The 14,561-nt window shown below is 40.6% G+C and overlaps 1 protein-coding gene across 2 annotated transcripts in view; it reads right to left on the reverse strand.

Annotated features, from left to right (window-relative positions):
* The window catches only part of LOC125372325 (potassium voltage-gated channel subfamily H member 8-like), a 351,499-nt gene that overhangs the window by 99,602 nt on the left and 237,336 nt on the right, over positions 1-14,561 (reverse strand). The window lies entirely within an intron of this gene.

The raw sequence follows: 14,561 nt of genomic DNA on the forward strand, positions 1-14,561 counted from the left end.
ACAGTCGATGTTGTCACAGTCAATCTTTAGTGTGACTCACTGGACAGTCCATGGTGTCATTGTCAATCTTTAGTGTGACTCACTGGACAGGTGATGGTGTCACAGTCAATCTTTAGTGTGACTCTCTTGACAGTTGATGGTGTCATTGTCAATCTTTAGTGTGACTCACTGGACAGTCAATGGTGTCACAGTCAATCTTTGGTGTGACTCATTGGACAGTTGATGGTGTCACAGTCAATCTTTAGTGTGACTCGCTGGACAGTTGATGGTGTCACAGTCAATATTTAGTGTGACTCACTGGACAGTCAATGGTGTCATGGTCAATCTTTTGTGTGACACATTGCACATTTGGAGGTGTCACAGTCAATCTTAAGTTTGACTCACTGGACAGTCAATGGGTCTTGTGACCAAAGAGGTGTTTACCTTAAATCCATGTTGTCAGTTCACCATATCCCTATAGGTATAAATGTGAGTACTGCACCTGGCAGTGACAAGATCGATAACAGTGTGTGAGTGAGACTGAGGCAGTGAGTGTGACAGTTTAGATGAGTGTGAATTATACATGTGTGTAATAAAGATGCTGATACTGATGGGCGGATTGTGAAATGTACATCAGGGGGCTACATGGGTCTGTAACAGGTGCCCTGTACCTGATGTGTGAAATGTACATGAGGGGGCTACAGGGGTCTGTAACAGGTGCCCCGCCCTGTACCTGATGTGTGAAATGTACATGAAGGGGCTACACGGGGTCTGTAACAGGTACCCTGTACCTGACTCTGAAATGTACATCAGGGGGCTACATGGGTCTGTATCAAAGAGCTATGTCTATAAGAGGTGCCCTGTACCTGACTGTGAAATGTACATCAGGGGGCTACATGGGTCTGTATCAAAGAGCTATGTCTATAACAGGTGCCCTGTACCTGACTGTGAAATGTACATCAGGGGGCTACATGGGTCTGTATCAAAGAGCTATGTCTATAACAGGTGCCCTGTACCTGACTCTGAAATGTACATCAGGGAGCTATATCTGTAACAGGTGTCCCAGCATGTCCCAACTGTTATCCATTCATATCAAGGAAGCCATATTGATGCTCTTTTCAGCTGAATGGCATTCTGTGTTGTGACACCTGGGTATATATATTTCAATTTGTGTTATGATTAAATGTGTAGAGCTTGTGTAGCAGCTCAACAAGAGCTTCAGTTTACTGTTACCAGTAGCACTGCCAGCCTAATCAACCGTTTCTACCAGACCAACCTATAGTCACTAGTTGAGAGCATCTGCTAGAGATAAGTCCCTGGCATTGTTTCTCCAGAACATATATAATCCCTGGTACTGTCAGTGTCCCTGCCTTGCATGATGTATACAGGTCAACATCGCCCATAAAGTTACGATAATGAAAATCTAACACACAGATGGGTTTATATACGTTATATACTCACTGCCAAAAGAAACGCAAACTATAGAAACATATGGAGAAGTTTGTAAGTTTAGAGGAGATGTTTCCAATGTGTACCACTTAATGACAAAACTAACAATCAGTCAAGCGTCTTATCACGACATGTGCCACGTGATGTATTGTAATGGCATGTGATATGCTGTAAGTGGGTGCTATGCCCAATAATACAATTAACAGTTTATTGTGTGTCGCTCTGTCCCACTGCTTCAATGGCTGGTGAGACCCGTGAAGATTCCGGGGTAGAATAGGTCTTCAGCAACTCAAACTTGCCGTAAAAGGGGACTATGCTTGTCGTAAAAGGTGACTAACGGGATCGGGTGGTCAGGCTCGCTGACTTGGTTGATGCTCGTATCAATCAGACCCGTGAAGATTCCGGGGTAGAATAGGTCTTCAGCAACCCACACTTGCCGTAAAAGGCAACTATGCTTGTCGTAAAAGGCGACTAACGGGATCGGGTGGTCAGGCTCGCTGACTTGGTTGATACATGTCATCGATCCCAATTGCGTGGATCGATGCTCATGATATTAATCACTGGATTGTCTGGTCCAGACTCGATTATTTACAGACCGCCGTCATATAGCTGGAATATTGCAGAGTGCGGCGTTAAACAACAAACCAACCAACCAACCAATGGTTGGTGACAGCAATAGTGCCATGGAATCATGAAGAACATGTCATTTTTTCCCCTTCACTGACAGTTAAGGGTGGATAAATGTGTAAGTTAAAAAGCAGGATGGCTGTTATTTTGTTTGCTTCAAAAATTGTTCCACCTGCCCACTACTCCTCTGGTTTGTTTGTTTGTTGTTTATCACTTCACTCAGCCATAATCCGGCTATATGGCAGTGGTCTGTAAATAATCAAGTCTGGACAAGAAGATCCAGTGATTGATATTATGAGCATCGATCCACGCAATTGGGATATGATGACATGCCTCAACCAAGTCAGCGAGCCTGACCACACGATCTCGTTAGTTGCCTCTTACGACAAGCATAGTCGCCTTTCACAGCAAGCATTGGTTGCTGAAGAACTATTCTACCCCGGATCTTTACTGGTCCACTCCACCTCTAAAACTGTGAACCGCCTCCGTGGTCTAGTGGTAGAGCGTCCGCCCGGAGAGCGGAAGGTCCGGGGTTCGATCCCCGGCCGCGTCATACCAAAAGACGTTAAAAAATGGTACTTGTTGTTACCCTGTCTGGCGCTCGGCATTAAGAGGCTAAAACAAGGACTGGTCGGCTCGGAGTCAGTATACTGTGTCTGAGTGGGATATTCATGTTTAACTGCGGCATGGTATCTCAGGGAGCTAGCACTATAAATCGGCAACACTCCGGACTAGTACAAGCAGACACACAAACACACGTACATGCCCATCGCTATATAAGTGCAATAATCTTGGACGCGACGTTAAACCCCATTTCACCTCACCTCACCTCTAAAACTGTGCATGGAGTTGAGAAACAGTATCATGGATGGACAAACAACCTTTTGTCACTTGTTGATTGTTTGTTGTTTTGCTTGTTGTTTAACAGTGCACTCAGCAATATTCCAGCAGTCTGTAAATAATTAAATCTGTACCAGACAATCCAGTGATTGACATCATGAGGATCAATTTACGCCATTGGGATGGACATGCATCAACTGGAGCCTGTCCCCCTGATTGCGTTAATCACCTGTTTCAACAAGCATAGTCGCCTCTTGCTGAAGACCAGATCTACCATTATTAATGAAATACACATATACATGTATATTATGTAAAACAGACGTGACATGTTACCTGACAGAGTTTCTGGTATTTATGACATCAATGTGAAGTTCCAAACCATCTGATGTTTCACAAACATATTTTCGTCACTTACATCAGCCAATATAGTTTTATTATTACTCTGGGAAATGCACTGAAATCTTGACAGTCGCCATCACAGTAATATGTTCCTCTCCATGTGTCAACCTTAAACATGTAAAATAGCTGATGCCAGTTAGGAATTGTGTGGATTGCAGATGACTAAACACTGCCTAAAGATCGGAGTTGTGAAAACCAGAAACATTTCAGACTGTAATACCGTATTCGACGTAATAAGCGCCCAGGGCGCTATCAAAATTAGAAAAATGGGACTCCTATTAAAATATTATTTTGGTGGGAAAAAACAGAATTGATAGATAAATTAATTTCGTGGTTTATGCTGACAGCCTGAAATGTTTATATACGACAGATATATTTTTCCAGAATTTAACTGCCCATAATTAAGGGTGCATATAGCACACGAGTGCGTATTATACACGAATAAATAAGTCTTGTTTACATTGATGAATCGGAAGGGGTGCTAATTGGGATTGTTCACTGGCCAATATATTAGCAAATATCGCCGTCGGCGCTTATTAGAGCGGGGCGCTTATTACGGCGAATACGGTAACAATGTTTGGTCATGAATATTTTATATTCAACACAAGAAAAGCCTCACAGGTGCCTAAAATAAACAATGTATTGGAAAGGCTTAACGGACATCACAAGATAGACACTTGTGTCCAGACACTGATTCCACGACCAGCGCCGCCGCAAATACAATGTATGCGTAATGTTTTCCAAGTGCAGACCTTCTGGAGTCATTATCACTGAATCTCACCCATTATCTGGCTGATTCTATAATTTGTTGTCAATAATCTGTCTCACAGTCCCTGAACCAAAATACTTCCCTTCCACACAGCCCTTACTGTAGTGCTATAGCTCTAAATAAAGCAAGTCTAGATTTTCCACAGGTTCAATCTCCCATCTCACTTGGGCTCCTTTACAATTTAAATGCAGAGATGCTTGTTTCATTCAAAATAATATATTTTCAGAGACAAAGTGTCAGTCTACTGGTTGTTGTGAGTTTACCATTTTGAAGAATTCCTTGTTTATTGTGCTTTCTAAATGCCAGCAAAGATTTTCAAATGAGAATGATGGATGAAATAGCATTTAGAAAAATCACTATCGTAAATGTCAGGGGTCAAACACATAGTAATCCAAATAGTAAGCTAAAATTCTAGCTTTCAATTTAACAAGGTGGTGATTTGATTTTTTCTATAAAAACCTATATTTGCCATCATTACTAAACTTGGCTTACAGACAGAGTTAATGCATTCAGGTGACAATGGTAACATGAATGAACAGTAAATGGGTTGGTTTTTAATATTTTTTGACCGATTTATTTACAATATTTAGCTTAAAATTCAATGTAGGTGGTAAAAAGAAATTCATCAAAAATTCCTAACAGTACTGCTACAAGTGAGTGAGTGAGTTGGGTTGTAACGCTGATTTGAACACTTCTACTAATGACTGATCACACCATCACCAAAGAATGGCTGCGACATGATATCGATTAAATAATTGATTTTGTTAGAATAAAGATTTGATACCTATTATCGGTATTCTCTATTTCTCACACACAGCTGTGTTGAAATCTCGAGGCTTTTTTATTTCACCTACTTGTAAAACAGGCGACCCAAAAGGAAATTGACAAAAGGAAGTCTTGTAAACCAACTTGATAATGGTTTAACAATAGACATTCCTTACTTTTGAGGACAGATCACTTCAGTGTCTTCTAAAGTCTAGAAAACTTTGGCAAACTTAAAATCACATAAGATATTTATTATTTGAAAACACTTTCATTTCATTATTTAGAGAACACAAACCATGACATGTATTTATATCTTTTCCACCACAGTCAGCAATAGTCAAGCTATAATGGGGACACGGGTGGCCCAGTTGTCTAAGCCGTTACAATTCGCTGTGAAGATTTGCATCCCTTGGGTACACCAGAAACCTATGACCATGGGTTTCACGTCTGGTTCGCCTCTTTGTCAGCACCATACCCATATTTCGTGGGTTTCACTTTGATCGTCCTTCCCAGATCAAGCTGTCAAGCCATGATATAACTGGAATACTCCCACATCAAGCTGACAAGCCCTGATTTAACTGAAATACTTCCACATCAAGCTGACAAGCCCTGATATAACTGGAATACCTCCCACATCAAGCTGACAAGCCCTGATATAACTGGAATACTTCCACATCAAGCTGACAAGCCGTGACATAACTGGAATACTTCCACATCAAGCTGACAAGCCATGACATAACTGAAATACTTCCACATCAAGCTGACAAGCCGTGACATAACTGGAATACTCCCACATCAAGCTGACAAGCCATGATATAACTGGAATACTTCCACATCAAGCTGACAAGCCGTGACATAACTGGAATACTTCCACATCAAGCTGTCAAGCCGTGACATAACTGGAATACTCCCACATCAAGCTGACAAGCCATGATATAACTGGAATACTTCCACATCAAGCTGTCAAGCCCTGATATAGCTGAAATACTCCCACATCAAGCTGACAAGCCGTGACATAACTGGAATAGTTCCACATCAAGCTGACAAGCCGTGACATAACTGAAATACTGTGGACTCAACAAGCACCACCTCAGGAAGACATTGATATCATGAGGATTGTTTGATGCAATTGGAGTATGATGACCCTCAATCTTCCAGGTCAACAAGCAGGGCCATCCTATGGAAGTACAGACACTAGAGTGCTTGGACCTATTCTAACTAGGGTCCCCATGGGGCGAGAAGAACAAGTATGTTAATTTTGCTATGAATGAATGCAAAGAACATGTTCCATGATGTGTGAAACAGCTGTTTGGCAAGTATGATGTATACATCATTGATTATTCACATCCCAATATGACCATGTCACACTCTGTTTAAAACCTATTTGATTAAATAGACTGGCTTTTGTAGTAGCAACAAACATGATGAATAAAAGAACTCCTATTCCCTGTACTGAGTTGGCCCCGATAAAATGTTCTATTTTGAAAAATCATTTATCAAGTTTTAGCTAGAAAACCAAATTATATGTCATTGGCAATTTGTAAGTTGAGGAAGATAGGACAATGGATTAGCAAGAATAATGTAATATTGACCAAATTGTCGGAATTGACTTCAAGAAATGTCTTCAAGATCTTTGAAATTCTCGACCTGTGCATTGATTGTTAGGAATTCCTGCCCGAGTGTGGCTGTTGAATCACTGTTCTGGTTGAACCCTGGCTGTTTGACATCAGGAAATCGGGCCAAATACATGCATGTTTCATAACACTGTCCCTTTCTGAGACAAAAATTAGATTATTTCTGAAGTGCAACCACTTCCAAATCCAGTACTTGAATGAATGAGGACATTGATCAAATTGTTCACTGTAAGACAATGCATATGTTCGCCCAAAATCAGTTTATGACGATGATTCTTTCATTTTTTAATCCAAAGTAAGCTTCAGTCTCGTCAGAAGCTAGAAGACATGATGGTACACTGTGCTGGTTCCGTACCGATTTGAAAATAATTTGGTAACAGGACCAATAATGGTCTTGGTCTGACAGGGCAGTGAAATTCTGTGCAGACCTTGAGTTAATTCCGTTGCCTAGTATTACAATATTTCCAACGCGAACCCTGTCTCAACAGGCAGATTGATTGATGCCTTCTACTTGTGACATAATTAATTTGAAGTGATTTTTTAAAAAATAAATTGAAAATTGATCTGAGGTTTGGTTTCAGTGTTGTCCTTTTTTAAAACATAATTTGAAAGTGATATTTAATCACACCATTTTGATGAACCAATATAAATTTGAATGACGTCTCAAGAGTATATAGTTTTACTTGTGATAATCATTTAGTAAGACGATAAACAGTTTGACAGAACTGATATGCGATGTGACAGATTTTAAATTTTTCAGTGGATTCAAATGACAGAACCTATATTTAGAAAACAAAATAATTTCAAGACAGGGAAGCAGCAGAAATTCTATGTAGCTTGGATGCTGAACGATAAACTTTTAAAAAATGAGAGGCAGCTTTCATTTTCATTTAAGTTTTATACTTAAGACATTAATGTTAGAGACCATGTACTTTCCTGCCCTGCAGTATGATAATATAAGCTGTAATAGTTTATGTATACTTGATATATGCTGTATGTTTGTATTACTAGAGTGAATGTGTGAGTGGAAAGTATGTTGTTTTCCATAAAAATCTAAGATGTACAGATAAGTTGTGATATATGTCATGGGATTTCTGCTACCCTAGGTAGAAGCCCATTTTATGTAACAGGTACTTCTTTTAAAAAAAAGATAAAATTTGAATACATTTTAATCGTTTTAATTTTAAACTACAAAAATCAAACAGACAATAACTTTGCACTCTTTGAAAAGTTGTAATCCTCAAGTACAGACAGACAGACAAACACACACATGCACGCCCGTGCACACATACACAGACAGACAGACACACAAACACACACATGCATGTCCATGCACACACACACATACACATACACAGACAGACAGACACACATGCACACATACACAGACAGACAGACACACACACAAACATGCACATGCACCCCCGTGCACACATACACAGGCACAGCCACACACATACAAAGACAGACAGACACACAAACACACACATGCATGTCCATGCACACATACACAGGCACAGACAAACACACACACAAGCATGCATACACACACAAACACACATACAAAGGCACAGACAAACACACACACAAGCATGCATACACACACAAACACACATACACAGGCACAGACAAACACACACACAAGCATGCATACACACACAAACACACATACACAGGCACAGACAAACACACACACAAGCATGCATACACACACAAACACACATACAAAGGCACAGACAAACACACACATACAAGCATGCATACACACACAAACACACATACACAGGCACAGACAAACACACACACAAGCATGCATACACACACAAACACACATACAAAGGCACAGACAAACACACACATACAAGCATGCATACACACACAAACACACATACACAGGCACAGACAAACACACACACAAGCATGCATACACACACAAACACACATACAAAGGCACAGACAAACACACACACAAGCATGCATACACACACAAGCATGCATACACACACAAACACACATACAAAGGCACAGACAAACACACACACAAGCATGCATACACACACAAACACACATACACAGGCACAGACAAACACACACACAAGCATGCATACACACACAAACACACATACACAGGCACAGACAAACACACACACAAGCATGCATACACACACAAACACACATACAAAGGCACAGACAAACACACACATACAAGCATGCATACACACACAAACACACATACACAGGCACAGACAAACACACACACAAGCATGCATACACACACAAACACACATACAAAGGCACAGACAAACACACACATACAAGCATGCATACACACACAAACACACATACACAGGCACAGACAAACACACACACAAGCATGCATACACACACAAACACACATACAAAGGCACAGACAAACACACACACAAGCATGCATACACACACAAGCATGCATACACACACAAACACACATACAAAGGCACAGACAAACACACACATACAAGCAGGCATACACACACAAACACACATACACAGGCACAGACAAACACACACACAAGCATGCATACACACACAAACACACATACAAAGGCACAGACAAACACACACATACAAGCATGCATACACACACAAACACACATACACAGGCACAGACAAACACACACACAAGCATGCATACACACACAAACACACATACAAAGGCACAGACAAACACACACACAAGCATGCATACACACACAAGCATGCATACACACACAAACACACATACAAAGGCACAGACAAACACACACACAAGCATGCATACACACACAAACACACATACACAGGCACAGACAAACACACACACAAGCATGCATACACACACAAACACACATACACAGGCACAGACAAACACACACACAAGCATGCCTACACACACAAACACACATACAAAGGCACAGACAAACACACACATACAAGCATGCATACACACACAAACACACATACACAGGCACAGACAAACACACACACAAGCATGCATACACACACAAACACACATACAAAGGCACAGACAAACACACACATACAAGCATGCATACACACACAAACACACATACAAAGGCACAGACAAACACACACACAAGCATGCATACACACACAAGCATGCATACACACACAAACACACATACAAAGGCACAGACAAACACACACACAAGCATGCATACACACACAAACACACATACACAGGCACAGACAAACACACACACAAGCATGCATACACACACAAACACACATACAAAGGCACAGACAAACACACACATACAATCATGCATACACACACAAACACACATACAAAGGCACAGACAAACACACACACAAACACACATACACAGGCACAGACATGCACACATACACAGGTACAGACAGACACACACCCAAGCATGCACACACACACACACACAGACGAACACACACACACACACCATGCACACACATGCACACACACACACACACACACACACACACACACACACACACACACACACACACACACGCCATGCACACACATGCACATGTACAGACAGACACACACACGCAAGCATGCATACACACACAAACGCACAGACAGACACACGCAAGCATGCATACACACACAGACACACACACAGATACAAAAACAACACAAATCCACAAAAGTTATTCAAATATTTTTTCCGGACATTTTACACAGGAAATATCCAGATTATCTGTTTCACTGTATATGATACTGTAAAAATATCAATGATCACCCACATATATCTATATCTCAGAATATATTTTTCTCACTAAACTGTCTGACCCAAACAACAATTCTATTTTCCAAGCGAGGCCTTCCATATGTTCAGTGGTATTCGTTTGTCTTCAGCAGTGTAGAGAGTGCCAGCTTGTGAATGTACGGACTAAATACCTACCTGACTATGTATGCTATTCTCATCTTAAACAGGATCTAATTTAAAAAACAGCAACCAAAAGTATTAAATATTTAAAAGAGAAAAAGCTAAGTATGCATTACTCATGGATTCATGAAACCTCTAGGTCATAGAGCAACACAAGCTATCCATCATTGCATAAAAACAAATATACGCAACAAAAAGTTACAGTATGAGCACAAAATTTCATAAATATATCCCCAAAATTATTCATGATCCCTAACTGTGTTTTGTTCTATATATTACGAGCATGAAGGATTGTGGCCATGGTACCCAGAATTCCGTCTGGAAGTACAGGTATTTTTAGCAATGCCTGGAAGACGGTACATGTCGGTATGATTTTTTGATTGCCCTCGTCAGATGATCAAAGTCGAATATGTTGTATTTGTCTTAATGTTTTACCTAGCTAAACATGACTTGTGAAGATCTGGGTTAGATTAGGTCTTCAGCAACCCAAGCATGTCGTAAAAGGCGACTAACAGGATTGTGTGGTCAGACTAACTGACTTGGTTGATGCATGTCATCGTATCTTAAATGGGTAGATCAATGCTCATGATGTCAATCACCTGATTATCTGGTCCAGACTGGATTATTTGCAGACCGCTGTCGTGTAGCTGGAATATTGCCGAGTGCGGCGTTAAACAACAAACAAAAAACACCTAGCTACACTGTGTGGACATCACTGTTGATGAGCTGGTCAGGTATTTCACTGCAAGTCATCTTAAAGGGGTACTCCATCCTTGAAACTGTCAGTCCCACCCATGGTTCACATCCATAGACACTGTTTGATTGCATTCTAGAAGTTGGTGAGTAAATAAGAAAGTGGTCAACATTTACATCGAAACATCACTAAACGCAATAAACCAGAAGTTGTGATCCATAAAGTTGTATTTTTCTGACATAGGAACTCTGTTTTACTTGCCAACTCTCAAAATATGACATATACTTCTCCGAATGTTTTGTTATGTCTATGCTAATCTGTCATGGCATTTACTGTATTGTGAGAGAGTGAGTATGTATGGTTTTTGGCCTCTTTTAGCAATATTCCAGCAATATCACGCTGGGGTAACACCAGAAACGGGATTCACACATTGTACCCATGTGGGGAATCGAACCCCTGTCTTTGGCTTGACGAGTGAACGCTTAAACCTCTAGGCTACCCCTTACTGTAAGGCCGGATACAGGGATGTCTTAGTGTTAAACTTGGAAAAGAGAGAAATCGACACCAGTGTAGAACTCGACACCAGCATAGAACTCAACACCAGTGTAGAAGTCGTAACCAGAATAGAACTCAACACCACTGGGCTACCAGCCAGGGTACAATTTCATTCTGTTTTATCACCTGCACCAGGTGCAACCAAGTGAATTAATTAGGTTGCACCAAAATATTGGCTGCACCATTTTAGCATAAATTTAAACACTGCATTTTCAGTTATTTGGAATATTAAATAAATTCAAAAAGAAAATAAACTTGAGAATGTGCTTCAGTATTTTATTTTGAGGAAATCCGTATATGGCTTTTCACATCTTGATACCCAGTAAACACCCTAAAACAGAAATTTCAAAGTGACCGTTTGTTGTGATTGTAACGGCATGAGTGTCTGTTAAGGTGGTATTGGCGAAGAATTAGTTCCACAAGTTAGCTGCATTCAGACCTGTGTACTTCACTATTAAAAGACTTGTTATCAAATATAACAGCTGCTGTACACATGTGGTGGGAAATGTTACCTGCACTGGGTGCAACCTGGCAATAAAAGTTACCTGCACTGGGTGCAACCTGGCAATTAAAGTTACCTGACCTGGATGCAACCTGGCAATAAAAGTTACTGCACTGGGTGCAACATGGCAATAAAAGTTACTGCACTGGGTGCAATCTGGCAATAAAAGTTACCTGCACTTGGTGCAATCTGGCAATAAAAGTTACCTGCACTGGGTGCAACCTGGTAATAAAAGTTACCTGCACTGGGTGCAACCTTGCAATAAAAGTTACTGCACTGGGTGCAACCTGGCAATAAAAGTTACTGCACTGGGTGCAACCTGGCAATAAATGTTACCTGCACTGGGTGCAATCTGGCAATAAAAGTTACCTGCACTGGGTGCAACCTGGCAATAAATGTTACCTGCACTTGGTGCAATCTGGCAATAAAAGATACCTGCACTGGGTGCAACCTGGTAATAAAAGTTACCTGCACTATGTGCAACCTGGCAATAAAAGTTACTGCACTGGGTGCAACCTGGCAATAAAAGTTACTGCACTGGGTGCAACCTGGCAATAAATGTTACCTGCACTGGGTGCAACCTGGCAATAAAAGTTACCTGCACTGGGTGCAACCTGGCAATAAAAGTTACCTGCACTTGCAATGTTTTTACCTGCACTGGTGCAGGTTGGATATAGTGAAATCGAACCCTGGCTAACCAAGTAGGAAAAGTCTTCAGGTGGCTTCACACAACAAACTTAAGTTTACCAATTTATGTTTACAGACTTATGTTTTAGTGTGTGAACATTGAGGAAAATTAGTTTGTAAAGTTTGACAAACTGTTGGCAAGAAATAGTATCTTTATTTTCACCAGTATACTGGCCAACATTTCAGTGTACTCAATCTTGATCTTGGCGTGTGAATTGTTGTCTAACATACATTTACAACCAATCAGATACTGAGGAGATATCACATGGTTTTTACTTACATCTGCTACAAACTGCCATCAGCTTTTGACAGAAGTGAAGAGGACTAAGTAGCAAACACATCATTGTTTGTCTCGCGGAAATCGGACAATCCTGTCAGCCGGTGTTTGCAAACTTATGTTGCTCGTGTGAAGTCGCCTTTACACGACGTATCTACTTCAGAAGGATGCCACAAAGCAAAACAAATAATATCATTAAGCAGGGTTCATTTTTTCAGATTAGATTCTTTTTTAAAAATGTTGAAAATCAACTGATGTTGAAGCAATTAGTGTACAAGTCAATTAACACACAGTGGCATTTCTGATTTACTGTTTTTCAAAAGAAGAATGACATTGATCGTTTTGGAGAGCCTGCTCCGTCATTGTGCTGCCAGCAATTTCAACACAGTCAACCATATTAGCATTGGAATTTCATTTCACTGGATCATGACTAGAATAAAAGCTTGCAAATGCCACTCAAAATCAGAATATTGTTCCCTTCTAAGATGGAAATACAACATTTGTCAGATTAAAACTAACACGTAACCCGATACCCGTCAATTGAACTCAGGGGAAAGAAAGAATATACATATTATAAGTGTTGAATATTAATTCTTATGATCATTCAATATTGCATAGCAGCTGAGTAATTCAAATGATATAATGTGACATAGTGAGTTGAATTACAATGAAATGACCGTTATCGGGTACTGACAGACAGACAGAGTTAAAAAGATGCAATTAATGACATTTAAAAGGAAATCAGAAAAGGACAAAGATCATAAATCTGTCGTTTTTACCTGAGAGGTAACAGACTTTTCCAAATTTCATGTGGATAAACTATACCAGAGAAGACATGTATCTACTGTCATCTCCTCGGAGTGTCGGAGTACCTACCTGGGGAGAGCTGGGGGCACCTGGGGACACCTAGAATTCCAGAAACTTGCTCATTTCCACCTGGTAGTCCAAGGCAATGTTCCACAACTAGGAACAAACCTTGAAGTCCAAAACAATCATTAATGCGCCACAAATTCCTGCTGTTTTCTTGACAACAAATTACAAGGAGCAAAACCTCTCTGTAGTCGAGCCTCCGTGTGACAAAGAAGTGTCAATCTTTGGCACAGCGCCATCAATACACCTAACTGTTGCGAGTCAGCAGCACCGGACTAAATATGGCAGTGAACACTGGTTGCGGAGTATTGATCAGATCAGGTAGATGTGACACAACACTGGGATGAAGGGTGTACTCCCAGCACCAGCATCGGCACCACTCAGACCCTCCCTACACCTCAGCAGCATCATGCAACTCCGTTGTCGTTGGAACTAATTATAATCTGGTCTAAATCGGGCCAGGTAGGCAGTGACCTTTCAGATCTGATAATAATCTGGCCTCCATTTATATAGGTAATGTGGACGACAGGCTATTTCCATTAACAGATTGGCATAAACTGCATGGTCAATGTACCAATTACCTCTCACAGCAACAAGGGAGGT

The sequence above is a fragment of the Haliotis rufescens genome, unplaced genomic scaffold, assembly GCF_023055435.1.
Source record: "Haliotis rufescens isolate VD_foot unplaced genomic scaffold, xgHalRufe1.0.p SCAF_4, whole genome shotgun sequence".
NCBI classification, from domain to species: domain Eukaryota; kingdom Metazoa; phylum Mollusca; class Gastropoda; order Lepetellida; family Haliotidae; genus Haliotis; species Haliotis rufescens.